Here is a 14,596-nt window from a genome sequence, read left to right as displayed (position 1 = left end):
TCACCACTGCAGGATTCCCTGAATTCTGTGGCCCAGTGCTGCACTCAGCACAAACCAAGAGCAATATTTTCCCTCCTGTCTGTTTTGTTGACAAACATCCGTTTGCCAAGGAAAACATTAGATGAGTCTGTGCAGATCAAAGCCAGAAATAAACAGAAATATCCCTTTTCCCTCGTTCCCAGAGGATTCCCAGGGTGTCACTCAGCCCAGCAGGGCCCAGATGGCTGCTCCTTCATTCCCCCAAACACAGACATTCCCTAATAATTGTCAAAATAAATTAAATAAAAACACCTCAGATCCTCCTGACACCCGAGAATGTCCTGGGAAACCAAAAGAGTCAGGATAAAGGAGACTGAGGATTTCCTCCTGGACCTGAAGGGAAATACAGAGGAGAAGGGAATAAAGGCAAACACAAAACCATCTTTATGTGGGTGAGGAGCAAAATGTACTCCAGGACCCTTCAGTGCCAAAATCTGACCTAAAATTCTGATCGTTCTGATTCCATCTTGTTTTAAATGCATATTATGCAGTTGGCTTTTTGCAAATATTAAAATTAATACCATAGGTATAATTTTATTATAGGTAATATTATTTATTTATACATAGGTACTGTATTATCTTTTATTAATAGAGTTTAGGAAGGTGATAATTGTATATTTTCTGATTGTAACATAGTATTAACAGTAAAAAGACTAGGTTCTTTTCTCTTTGCAACATCTAAACTGACCAAACCAGAAGGTATGGAGGATCACTTTGCATTCCTGTGTAAAAGACTGCTGACTTTCTGTTTCTTATCCAAATGAAGATAACCAAAAACCTCAGGAGAAGAATTTATGACACCCATGTCACCAGATAAAGTGAAGCCACCTACAGATGGATCTACCAGATAAAATTATTGGGAGGGAGTATTGAAACTGATTAAACGCAAAGAGAATGTTTGACTCGTGCATTAGGATCTATTGAATATGTAACACAGTGATCCTTAAAAATAGAAATCTGAAAGAGTAAAAGGTGTGCTCCTGGCTGGCTTTATGCCAAGCAACCTCAACTGAGAAACTTTTGCTTTTCTCTCTCCTAATTGTCTATTTTTTATTTTTTATTAAACTTATACATTTTTCTAAGACAGTGAAGGTTGTTTTTCACAATCTCATCTCTGAGGGCTTTTCCAGGTACCTGATGCCAGAGGCACTCTCAGGACAGGGGTTCAAAGTGCTGGAAATGTTGAATCCTCTGCTCTCAGTTTGCCTGAGGAGATGAGAGGAGACATCCAGGACTCACGTTTGGAATTTGGCTCCTGGGAGAATCGTCAAGAGAGAACTCCTGGAAAAGCAACCTCCAATTAATTAACTCTCTGCTGGGGGAGACCTGTCCTGAAAAAAACTCCCCTACACTGAAAAAAATTCTGAATTTCAACACAAATCTCATGGAAATAGTTGGCAAACCACTGGTAAATCATCAGAATCTTCAGTCTTGTCCCACACCCACTCCTGGCCGTCATAAAAGCTGTTTAAACGGTGGTGATCACAAAGTCTGAGCGCTGAGCTCGTGTTTGATGCTGAGTAATTGTGGGTTTTCATCCCAGCAATCCTTCCTCGGGCTTTTCCAAGCACTGCCCTGAATTTTCAGGTACAGACAATCGATTCCTGTGCTCCACTCCTCCTCTCAATTAAGTCAGGTCCATGCTGGGAGCTCCAGCAGAGCTCGTGGTCCATGGAAAACCCACACACGGAGCAGCTCCTCACCCTGGGCAAGGCTGGGCTGGATTCCATGGAAAAGATCCAAGTTAAATCAGCCATTCCCTTTGATTTTATCACCTCGTGATCTTCCCTCTCCAGAGGAGAGCAATGCAAAAATCCTGGGAAAATAAAAATCCTGCCTTTTCCTTGAGTTCCCTCCTGCTGTTCCCTGGGATCCAGGGTGGCAGCGCCCATCAGGGGATTTGGGGGTGTCTTAAAACAAGTAAAAACTCCCAAAGAAACAAATACAACCCAAATTGTGCTCAAATATAACCCAAATACAACCCAAATAAAACCTGAATATAACTCACATACAACCCAAACTGTGCCCAAATAAAATCTGAATATAACCAAAATAAAACCTGAATATAACCCAAATACAACCCAAATTGTGCCCAAATAAAACCCATATATATCCCAAATACATCCCAAATATAACCCAAATACATTCCAAATTGTGTCCAAATATAATCCAAATTGTGTCCAAATATAGCCCAGTTTGTATCCAAATAAAACTGACATTGTGCCTAAACACAAACCAAATTGTACCAAATAAACCCCAAATTGTACCAGATATAACCCAAATTGTATTCCAGCACTTTTTTTGGTGCAGCTCAGCAGAAGCTCCTTCATGTAAGACTCAGTTACAGCCCTTTGAATAACAACTGATCCTCAAAAGAATTCCCATTTCTTGTCTTCCCACCTCTCGGAGAAGCAGCAGGAGAATTAACTCTGTTCCCCAGTGCTCACTGCAGGGGATTTTCCCAGGCCACAGCCCCCATTCCACCTCTGAGCAGGCACAAACCAGGAAATCTGTGATTTTTTCGAGATCCCTTCTGTGAAAATAACAGAATTCTTCCCATTACCAGCATCCAAGCACCTGCCAGGGACGAAAACTGGAAGTGGCAGCAATAAATTCACTGCCCCAGCTTATCTGTGAGGAGCAGAGCAGCAGCAGTGCCCTGCCCCTGCTGAAAACCATGCAGGGAATGCACAGCAGCCTTGGACTGGGATGGTCTGGGAATGGTTCCTTCCATCAGCCTTGGACTGGTGTGAAAAACGAGTTTCACTCTCTTAGAAAAAATTATAAGTTTAATAAAAAAATAAAAATAGACAATTCAGGAGACAGAAAAACATAGGTATCTTGGCTGAGGGTGCCTCACCAGAAAAGCACAATCACTCCTTCAAAATCCTTGTTTTTAAGGATTAGCCTTTTATATATGCATTTTTTCAAACATTCCTTTGAGTCCAGATGTCCTTTTGGTTTTTGGCCCCCCTTCCTTTGAGACTTGCCCCATTGTACTAAATTAGCATTTTATTAGATAAAACTCCTGGTTGGCACCTGGTAGTTTTTCTGATACCAGAAGATCAATGAACTCTCTCTTGTAGCCTTTGTTTCACCCACTGTCTTGATCTTATAAATTTCAGGAATGTAGAAGGATCTTCTCTCTCTGTGTTGTTCCAATTTGGTCAGTTTAGATATTACAAAGAGAAGAAAACCTAGTCCTTTAATTATTATCACTATATTGCAATCAGAAAATACATTCATCACCTTTCTAAACTCTATTAATAAAACATAATACAGCACAATTATACATATAGTATTCATTTTAATATTTGCAAAAAGCCAACTTTATAACATGCATTCATAACACTGGGATGTTCTGGGAATGGTTCCCTACATCAGCCTTGGACTGGGATGTTCTGGGAATGATTCCCTCATCTCATGTGTGTCAGGGTCTGCCTGTGGTTCAGCCAAAGCCACTGGATTTCTGGAGATGGATGAAACCAGTCCGGGTAGATTGGGAAATTACAGAGGATTTGTTAAAAAAAAGTTCCAATTCTACACAGATAAGGCACAGCAATAAAAATGGTAAGAAATGAAGGAAGCTCACAGTTCCAGCTGGGTGAGGGCAGGGAGGGAGCTCAGCTGAGGAGCGAGGACTGCAACAAAAATCATCTGAATTCAGGTTTGGGGGCGTTTTTACTCCTTTCTGTGCCACAGGTGTCTTTAGAGCCCAAAGGGAGAGGAATAAATCCTGTGGGAATGGCTGAGGGAGTTGGGAAGGGTCTGGAGCCCCAGGAGGGGCTGAGGGAGCTGGGAAATGGGTTGAGCCTGGAGAAAAGGAGGCTCAGGGGGACCTTGTGGCTCTGCACAAGTCCCTGACAGGAGGGGACAGCCGGGGGGGTCGGGCTCTGCTCCCAGGGAACAGGGACAGGAGGAGAGGGAACGGCCTCAGGCTGGGCCAGGGGAGGCTCAGGCTGGACAGCAGCAGGAATTTCCTCGTGGAAAGGGTGCTCAGGCCTTGGAAGTGCCCAGGGAGGTTTGGAGTGCCCATCCCTGGAGTTGTGCACTGGGACAGGAGCTGCTGCCCAGCACTGAAGAGGAGATCAGATTTCCATTGATGTTGCCAAGCTGACAGAGATTTTCCCTGCACTAAAGCAGCAGAACATCCCCTCTCTGGTTTCTCTTTAATGTGGAGTCTGTTGTGAGGTTCATGCTCTGCATAAATCCCATTCCAAGAACACAAAGGACTCTCTCACTTCTATGACTCCACAAAGCTGGTGATGGGCTGGCAGCTCCCTGATGGAGAGATCTGGGTGTGATCAGAGCTGAATTAGCATCCCTTTGTTGCCAGGTTGATGAAATATGGATCATTTGTTAATATCCACTGGCTGTGCAGAGAACGTGCCTCAAAGCAGCTCCTGGAACTGGAGTCAATCAGCTCGGCCCAGCTGTCCCCTGCTGGGGGTGGGATGGACAAAGTTCTTCTGAAAATAGCTCAGTGAGGTCACAGAAGAAGCTTCCCAAAGCTCAAAGTGCTCATTTTGATCCTTTACCAGGCAGCTTTGGGAATTTGGGTGCTGGTGGGATCACAGACCCTTCCTCATCCTCATCAGTGGCCAATCCTGTAGGAACAGGGTTAAAAGCTCGCCTGTCATTTCTTCTAAGTGCAGATAATGAGTAATCTGTAAGTTCCCACACGAAGCTGTTTTGAGAATGAGAAGTTCCTTTAACACAACAATCTATTTTCAAGGTGAAAAATAAGTGCACCTGAAATAACAAGGGATTTATCTCAAGAGAATCAGTAAAGAAAATATGTGAATGATCAGAGAATAGATAGATTTGATGGACAAGGAAAATACCTTTCACTAACCAATAGAACAATTATCAAGAAAGCCATTAACCAATTATAAGCTGCCCTCGAGGTTTGTAAAAACTGTATAAAAGACAGCATGGGGCCATCATAAAGAGCCTTCTGAAAACTTGATACCCTGTCGTTCTGTGTGTTGTGACCATCTCTACAACGACACAACCCCACTCCTCACCCCCTTGCAGGACCAGCTGCTCCCCTGAGAGAACCAGTGGGAGCTGATCTCTCCATCCCCAGAGCTGTGGTGTCTGAGGGGCAGGATGTCTGTGGGACTGGGGACAGGGTGATGTGTTCTCCCCAGCCCCAGAGCTGTGGTGTCTGAGGGGCAGGATGTCTGTGGGACTGGGGACAGGGTGATGTGTTCTCTCCATCCCCAGAGCTGTGGTGTGTCTGAGGGGCAGGATGTCTGTGGGACTGGGGACAGGGAAAACCCCAGGGGGACTCTCCGAACCCTCTGAGCAGGGCTGGGATGGGGCTGTGGCAGGGGAGCTGAGGGAAGGTGGGACAGTCTCGGGTTTAGGTTTTTCTTACCCAAGATTCCAGGCTGGTGGTTTGAGTGGCTCTTTTTCCCTCCCTGACCTCTGAAGGCCTTAAATCTGTGCTTGACGCAAGAATGATGTGGAGTCTCAAGGTCTTATTTTTCTCTGGTTTCTCTTGTTATTTATTAATTCTTATCTTACAAGTTCTCTGTGTCTGGCCAAGATGTTCACAGCAGCTCGGACATGATGTGACTCCCACCACAATGGGAGGTCACTCTGCTTTTATACAGATAACTACCTACTTATTATTTACCATTTCATACCAATGCCTAGTATCTATACTAGAAGGGTTCTTTCTATTTTGACCCAATCCCCTCAAACTATCTTGTGCCCATGTCACTGCAGAAGATGGATGCCAAGGGAGAAGGACTCAGGGGAACACACTTATTCCTCCATCTTGTTCCCTTGCACCTACATTCTAAAAACCCAAAACTACAAAACTTTCTACCTGGTGATAAACTCCACCACTGTCTGTTACACATTTGTGACTTGTAGTTCCTCTCTGTGTTGGAAGTTTTTTCCATGGACTGAAATCAAAGCCTGTGTCCTCCTGGGCTCTGTGCCAGGGAACCCCCCTGCCCAGACCCCAGACCCTCTTTCTCAGGTCTCAGGCCTCTCTACCGAGGTCTGTGACCTTTGAGGGCACCCAGAGGGGTGCCCTGGACTCTGACAGGACAAGGTGATGATGGGGATGATTAGGTCGGGATTTAGCGCTAATGCAGAGTCCATACACGGCCAGAGCAGCATCTAAATAACAAATGGTGCATGACAAAGGAGCAGCAGCAGCTCCTGCTCCCTCATTGTGGGTGAGCCTGGGCTGGCTCAGGGCCCTCAGGCTTGGCTTTGCTCCCAGTCTGTGCCCAAAGGGCTCTGGATCAGCAGGCTGGGCTGGGAACACTCAGGTTGGATGGGGAACACTCAGGTTGGATGGGAAACACTCAAGTTTGATTGGGAACACTCAGGCTGAGCTGAGAACACTCAGGTTTGAGGGAGAACGCTCAGGTTTAATTGGGAACACTCAGGTTAGATGGAGAACACTCAGGTTTGATGGGAACACTCAGGCTGGATTTGGAACACTCAGGTTTGCAGTCCTGAACCTTGCAGAATTCCCAGTTACAAAGCAACAGAGAATCTCCTGAGCTCCTTGCTGGTTTTATCCCACATCTGGCCAGATCTCAGAGGTTTTTTCTCACCCATCCACACGGGGATGTTCCTGCCTTCATCCAGAATAACTGTTGGGACCAGCATTACCTGAACCAAGCCCGTCTCCGTTCTCCCTCTGCTGTGCTCCACCTCCAGCAAAAAGCTGCTGCTTTTTCCTTGAGCTCTCAGTTTTTTTGCCCAAACCAGCAGCCAGGAGCATCATTCTCTGCTGCTTTGCTGCTGCAGGGCCCCGGGTTGGGCTGATTCCCCAGCATTCCCTGATGGAGGAGACAATTTGTGCCTCTGCCTCGCCTGCATGAGCCTTTAGTCTCACTTGGAAGTGACTCGGGGAGAACTCGTGTCTGGGATAATGTTCTTCCTGATAACAAATTAAGCTGCTAAATTAGCATGTCTCTGCAGAAGCAGCTGAAAGAGAAACATTAAATTAAAAAAGCAATTTTCTCCATGAGGTGATGATTTAGCGAGGATTTCATCGCACCCTGTGAATCCCAGCCTGCTGCTGGGTCACGTTGTTGTAATAAATACTGGAGAATCAGGGTTTGGATCTGTATTTCTCCAACATTTTTAGTTAGAAATAATCCCAGAAACATCTGGATCTGAATGAAATCCATAAGGACCATCAAACCCAGCTCCCTTTCAGAGCAGTATTGGATATTAGGAGCATTCAGACCTCTCCTACTGCAGAGTTTTGGGGGTGATAAAAAAGCATTTAATGACAGTGTTTGATCAATCTCCATCAAGTGATTTCCATCCTCTCATCCCTGAAAAGAGGTTTAGGACTGAGCTAAAATCTTCATTGGAAAAATTACATCTTCCATGTTTTCCAGCATTAGGAATAGAGGAAAGGAGTGTCTGAGGGGGGAAAAGCAAATTCTGGGAAGCAGCCTTGGAACTGGGGGTGGGGACTGTGAAACCTGGCTGGAAGTGGCTCCTGGTTTAGAGGGTTTAAAGGTGTCTGTGCTGCTGCTTGATGCTTAGACTGGATGATCTCAGATGTCTTTTCCAGCCTGAACCAGTCTGGGATTCTACAAAACCCCCTCGGGGTAAAAAACATCTCAAATACCCTGTTTTTCTTCCATTTGCAGCTCCTTTGGGTGAACTGGGAGCTGCAAGAGCTCGGCCTGGCTCAGCCAGGGCTCTGCTGCCCCTCAGCCTGGAGCTCTTCCCTGACCCTGCTGCCGAATTCCTGAATTCCCAACATAACATCAGCTGCCTGGGGTTGCTTTGGCAACTTGGCTGGATGGGCTCCCCACTTTTCCCTTCCCTTTCCCTGGGTTCAGGCTTCCCCCTGCACTTCTGGGAGCGAAATGGGAATATTGGAGTTGGAGGGTGAAGGAAGGGACAGATTCAAATGTGACTCTTGGCGGGAGGAGGGTGGGACACAGGGAGGGACACGCTGGGAAGAGCCAGAGGAGGAGGAAAACAGAGCTGGAAGTTCTGATGTCACAGCCTGAGGAGTTCCCAGGGAATCCTCTTTATACTTTACAGGGAAGAACTGTAAAATCAGGGAATATTTGAGAGCTGCAATCTCATCCTTCCTCTGTCCACCTTAAGTTGGAGTTGTTTTTCCAGCACTTTTCCCTCAGGGAGGGGAAGTGGTGTTATCTCCGAGGGCAAAGGACAGATTGCAAAAAGCAGGTGGGAAATTCAGGCTCTCCCTGGTCTGAGCAGAAGCTCCTCCAGCAGCAGAGCTCTGACATTGCAGAGCAGGCAGGGAAGTGAGAAAGCATCGAGCTCCCAGCAGCAACTTCCACAGAGCAGCCATGGAGATGATCCCAAACTCCTGAAAAGCTGCAAAGGAGTGAAATCCAAACAATTCCCTCAGCAGAACTCCCCTGCAGGGCTAGGGACTGCCCCTCTGAGCCCACACGAGGTGTCCCCAATTTTCCATCCCCCAGAGCTCAGGAATGCCTCATGTTCCCTCTTTCCCAAACCACTCTCCCTCTTTCCACTCTTTCACCCTCTCCCCGCTCCTTTCCCTTCCCCTTCAGCTCCCACATCCCTTTCCATCCTCCCTTCCCAGCCCTCTCTGCTGAAGTCTCTGCCCTGTTTTTTTTCCTTCCACAAATAAATTATGGCCCTTGCCTGTTGCATTTTAAAAAGTAGAATTTTGTTATATACGACTCCATATTTTTTATCCTTTTTAATTTGCAACTCAATTTTCTGCCCCCGCTCCATCCCCAAGTAGCTTCTTCTTGGTAAAATATTTCCTGTTGAAGTTGTTTTCATTGTCTGGGCTTTCCCTGCAATATTTCTTATCAATTAGATAATAAATTACATCTCCGACAGTGTTGCTGAACTGGAGTTCACGCACACAGTGACTCCTGAAGAATCCACAAAAGTTAATCCATCCTGGGCAGTTCCATTTGTTCCCTTCAGCTGGAGAACCAAGGCATTGATTAGTGCTGGAATTTCTGATTGTATCCCAAGGGATAATGTGGAGAAGAGGGACAAGAGTAAAATCAGGGTCTCAACAGATTTCTTCAGAAAAATATGAGATTTGCCTCAAGATTCTTCAGATTCTTTTTCCTAGAAGCCCCATTTTTCCTTCTGGCAGCCAAGGCAGAGTCTCCTGAGTGGGTCAGCACCGCCCCAGTGGGAGCCTGAGCTGCCCAAATTCCTCCCTGACTCCAGTTCCTCCCTTCCCATATTTCTCCCTGACTCCAGTTCCTCCCCTTCCCTCTCCTTTCACGACGGGGCTGTGCCGCTGTCGCTGCCTGAGCACTCCTGGAATTTATGGAGCTCTCCTTTCTTCCGGCTTCCACCTGCTCCTGTTCCTCCTCCCCGGGCTGTAAATATCCCTGGCAGCCACTGAGCTCCGCAGGGCTGGGGCTCCTGATAACCTGAAACCTCCTCAGCACTGAAACCGTCCTGCATGGGAATTTTCCCCAAATTTTCAGGAGGTGAGACGGTCTGAAACTCCTCTTTCCTTCTGCCTCCCCACTCTGTGGGAGATTGGAACAGAATTCTGGAATTATTGGTGATAGAAAATCCCTCTCAGCCCATCCAGTCCCAGCTGTGTCCCCAGCCCAGAGCTCTGAGTGCCACCTCCAGCCCTTCCTGGGACACCTCCAGGGATGGGCACTCCAAACCTCCCTGGGCACTTCCAAGGCCTGAGCACCCTTTCCATGGGGAAATTCCTGCTGCTGTCCAGCCTGAGCCTCCCCTGGCCCAGCCTGAGGCCGTTCCCTCTCCTCCTGTCCCTGTTCCCTGGGAGCAGAGCCCGACTCCCCCGGCTGTCCCCTCCTGTCAGTGACTTGTGCAGAGCCACGAGGTCCCCCCTGAGCCTCCTTTTCTCCAGGCTCAGCCCCTTTCCCAGCTCCCTCAGCCCCTCCTGAGACTCCAGACCCTTCCCAGCTCTCTCAGCCTCTCCTCACATCCCTACAAACTCAGTTTTGTGGCGGAATTCACTGGTTTTACCACAGAACCCAAACTCTGAGTGTGTTGATGACCCCACGGCTGCCTCTCCTCATCTCCACTCTCAGACCACACAGAGCAGCAAACTCAACCTCTGCCCAGCCAGCCCAGCACTTGGCCATAACATTCCAAGAACTGCATCCAAATGCACATCAAAGAGGGAGATGTGATGCCCTGCTGGGACACCTGAGCTGGGGCTGTGAGCACAGGGCCCTGCTGGCCCTTAACCTGCACCAGCAGGGAAATCCTCCCTGTGGGCTCGATATTTTCTGAGCCTGAGAATTGCTGAGCTCTTCTCAAGAGAAACTTTTCAACAGTTTTTCTTTTGCCCAAAACAACCTTGTGTAAACAATATTCCTTTGCCATATCAGCAGGTGTTGTTTGCTATTTCTGTCACTCAGCCAATAGAAGAGGTGTCAGCCCTATGGACCAATAACGTGCCTTTAGCACAGCGTGTTATAAAAGGGCTGAATGAATTGTAAATAAACCTTCTGATTTCTGCTGCCTCCTGACTGGAGTCAGGCATCTTTATTTCATGTCCTATTGCGACACCTCCCCTCATTCCAGGAGGATAAAGAGAAAAAAGGCCATTCCTGTGCTTCAAAACACACAGAAACAAACAAAAACACCCACCCCAAATACTCCCCTGAGCCTGACACACCCACAGCACATCACACTGCACAGAAAACATTGTTTTAAAGGAAATGAGTTTGGTAAAAGGGAGACAGAAAACGAATGACTGGAAACAGGCCCCGAGGGAGGAGAGGGGAGGGTGCTCAGCCCAGCAGCTGCTCACAGGCCTGGGAAATGGCTTTGCTCACCTCAGGGCACTTCTTTAATCTGAAGTTGCTGCCCTCAGAGCCATTCTGTGTCTCACACCTCACTAGGCAGGACACAGCAACAGCTCCACAGAGGGTGGGAGCACTGCCAGGGGCCTGGGGCAGGCCCTGGGGATGCCTTGGGAAGGCTGAGCTGGAACAGAGACTGGACAGAGCTGGAGAATAAAGTAGAGATTTATTAAAAGGCCTTTAAGGTGCACCTTGGGCAGGACAAGAGCCTGGCCAGGGCTACACCCAAGGTGGACACAAAATAGTCACTAAATGGACACAAAATGGACACAGAATCACAGGATCACCAGGTTGGAAGAGACCTTCAAGATCGTTGAGTCCAACCCAGCCCTGACATCTCAACTAAACCACGGCACTGAGTGCCACATCCAGTCTTTTTATAAACACATCCAGGGATAGTGACTCCACCACCTCCCTGGGCAGGCCATTCCAGTACTTTATCACTATTTCCGTGAAAAACTTTTTCCAAATATCTAATGTATATGTCCCTTGACACAGCTTGAGACTGGACAGCCAGTCACAAGGTCTCACACTTTTGTAAGTTTTGGTCCATTTGCATATTGGGGTTTAATTGTCCAATTCCAGCTGCAGGTTGTGAGGTCCCATCCTTCTTGTTCCTCCCTTCAGCCACCCTTGTTTGTGCTTTTGGGCCTGAAAGTTGTCCTTGGTGTGCAGCAGGAAAAGGATTTGTTTTGTGTCCCTGCTCTGGGAAGAGTGTCTAAAGGAGCCAACAGGAAAGATGGAGAGTATTTCAAGGGCTGGAGGGACAGGACACAGAGAATGGCTTCCCACTGCCAGAGGGCAGGGATAGATGGGATCTTGAGCAGGAATTGTTCCCTGGGAGGGTGGGCAGGCCCTGGCACAGGGTGCCCAGAGCAGCTGTGGCTGCCCCTGGATCCCTGGCAGTGCCCAAGGCCAGGCTGGACATTGGGGCTTGGAGCAGCCTGGGACAGTGGGAGGTGTCCCTGCCATGGCAGGGGTGGAATTGGGTGGGATCTGGGGTCCCTCCCACCCAAACCAGACTGGGATTTTGTCAGTCAAACTTGGCAGTGGGATCTCAGGGGAGGAATTGCAGGCACAGAGCAGAGAGAATCCCTCTGGGAATGGCACAGACATAGAGCACAGGCTGATTTCTCTCTGCTTTCTCTCTGGCTCTGCAGGTTGGTGCAGTCACTGTTTCCCTTTCAAGCCTTCCCTGCTTTCTCTCTGGGAGAGGGGAGTGTGGAGGAGGAGAGGGAGCAAAAGCAGACAATTATTTCCTGCCTTCCCTCTCATACCTTCCCGAGGCAGCTGCAGCTCCGTCCCCGGTGTGCACATCACCTGGAGCAGGAATTCTTACATGGAATATGGAAAAAGCAGGAGGGGGAAAAAAGCAGAACAATAAACAACATCCAAAAAAAATTATAAAAATTAAAAAATCAGCCTGCTGCAGGAAAATGCCCCTCCCTGAGCCATGGTGTCCCAAAATTCCCAATCCAGAGGAAAATCCCAGCACTGTGGGAGCAAGAGAGGAAAACTTGACTCCTTGAGGGACAACCAAAGTGTTCTCTGCTCATTCCCAAGGTGTGCTGACAGTCACCAGAGGCTGGTGACATCCTGCCAGACCCAGAGACCCCCAAGCCCCAGGGCCAAGCCCTGCTCAGGGATTATAAAATCCTGGAACCACAGCAGAGTTTGGGCTGAAAGGACCTCAAAAGGACACCTCTCCCTCGATCCTGTCCCACAACAAACTTCCAGACATTTTTACCAAGAGCTTTGCCCATTTGGCATCATTATTTTGGAGTTTTGGGGCTGTTTTCCTGCAATCAGGCTCCTGTTTCTCAGACCCCACAGCCTGAGCACCCCAAATGACATTTTCTGAGCCTGCTCAGTGCATCTGAACATGGATTCAGCCCCTTGGTAACCCCTCCCCTGCTCCTTGGACAGAGCCACAAAGGCCTTCGGAGCTCTGAGGATATTTTGGGCTCTCCAAACACCTCAGGATATTTTGGCCCCTCAGGATCTCCAGATCAGGGATCCACAACCCCAGAGCTCATCACGCAGCACCTGAATTTGCCCAAAATCATTGAAGAGCACAAGAATCTGTTCTGACAGCCAAACTTCCAAGAACTGATGGCTCCAGGGAAAAAAGCTTTCCTTGCACATTATTTCCAGCACTGCCAGTTCCCTGGGAATTCAGGAAACTGCAAAAACAAGCAAATATTTGATTTTTAAATCATTCAGTTGTGGGGTTTTTTTTTCGGTCTCTTCTTCTGAAAGCCATTAAAGGAAGCCTAAGGGATTGTCATTTTTTTTGGGGGGGGGGGGGGAAAAAGAGGGGGAAAGATTACCTCTATAATCTGGGATTTCTGTCACTCACCAAGAAAACCAACCTTGAGTTGAACCAAACCCCAAATTTGGACATGCAACCCAAGCTGAGGAAGTGACTGGCAGTGGCAATAATTAGAATTAGAGAATCACAGAATATCCTGAGCTGGAAGGGACCCCCAAAATCATCAATGCCTGACTCTGCCCTGAATAAAAAAGGGATAATAAATCCTGGAAACATCAACCTGGCAAGGCAATTACAGCTTCTGTGTCTCCCTCTAAAAACCAGGAAAGAACTCCCTCCAAGAGGAATCTTCTCACTGTTTCAGTGGAAGGGCTTCAGAGACTGCAGTGACAAGAAAAATATGAGGAGAATTTTTATAAAGGCTTGGGAACAAAGCAATAAAAGGATCATTTACTTAATTCCATCATTACCAGCAGCAGGTGCCCATGGATGGAATCAGAATATCAATTTGGGAGGCTTTTTTCCCACTGAAAAGGGGGAGGGAAAGGACAAAGAGCAGGGCATCTTTTCTGAGCTTTTGTGGTTTTAAGCACCACGGTGGTTTCCACCTCCAGCATGAGGAGCTCTCTTTGCAGGAGCAGCTGCAGGAGGCAAATCCCTGTTCTCCCATGGGATTTGGGAACCACCAAGGTTCTGGACACCTCTGGTGACCTTCCCTCAGGTCCCTGACAGGCCATGGCTCTGTTTAGCTCCTAATTCTGATGCCTTAAGTTTGAGCTTTCATATTTTCAAGTTCCGTGCTGCCCAGGGGTGAGTTCTGAGCTCACAGTCATTGTCACTCAGCTCTGCACAGAGCAGGGACACAAAACAAATCCTTTTCCTGCTGCACACCAAGGACAACTTTCAGGCCCAAAAGCACAAACAAGGGTGGCTGAAGGGAGGAACAAGAAGGATGGGACCTCACAACCTGCAGCTGGAATTGGACAATTAAACCCCAACATGCAAATGGACCAAAACTTATAAAAATGTGAAACCTTGTGACTGACCATCCATTTTTGTGTTCATTTTGTGTCCACCTTGGGTGTAGCCCTGGCCAGGCTCTTGTCCTGCCCAAGGTGTACCCTAAAGGCCTTTCAATAAATCTCTACTTTATTCTCCAGCTCTGTCCAGTCTCTGTTCCAGCTCAGCCTTCCCAAGGCATCAATTCCAGGTTCACCTTCATTCCTTGGCTTGGGAGCTGCAGAGCTGCCCCAGCACAGGAGGGATCTGGAGCTGCTGGGGCCAGGCCAGAGGAGGCACCAAATGATCAGAGGATGGAGCAGCTCTGCTGGGAGAGCTGGGGGTGCTCACCTGGAGAAGACACCTCTGAGACTGGGACACAGCTGGAAAAAGGGAAGGGAACCACATTGATCTTCATCACAACTCTCAGCCTGGTATTTATTCTTCTTTTACATTACAGAGATGT

Source organism: Zosterops lateralis (assembly GCF_965231275.1).
Source record: "Zosterops lateralis genome assembly, chromosome: 8".
Classification (NCBI taxonomy): Eukaryota; Metazoa; Chordata; class Aves; order Passeriformes; family Zosteropidae; genus Zosterops; species Zosterops lateralis.
Note: the sequence above shows the minus strand (reverse complement) of the source record.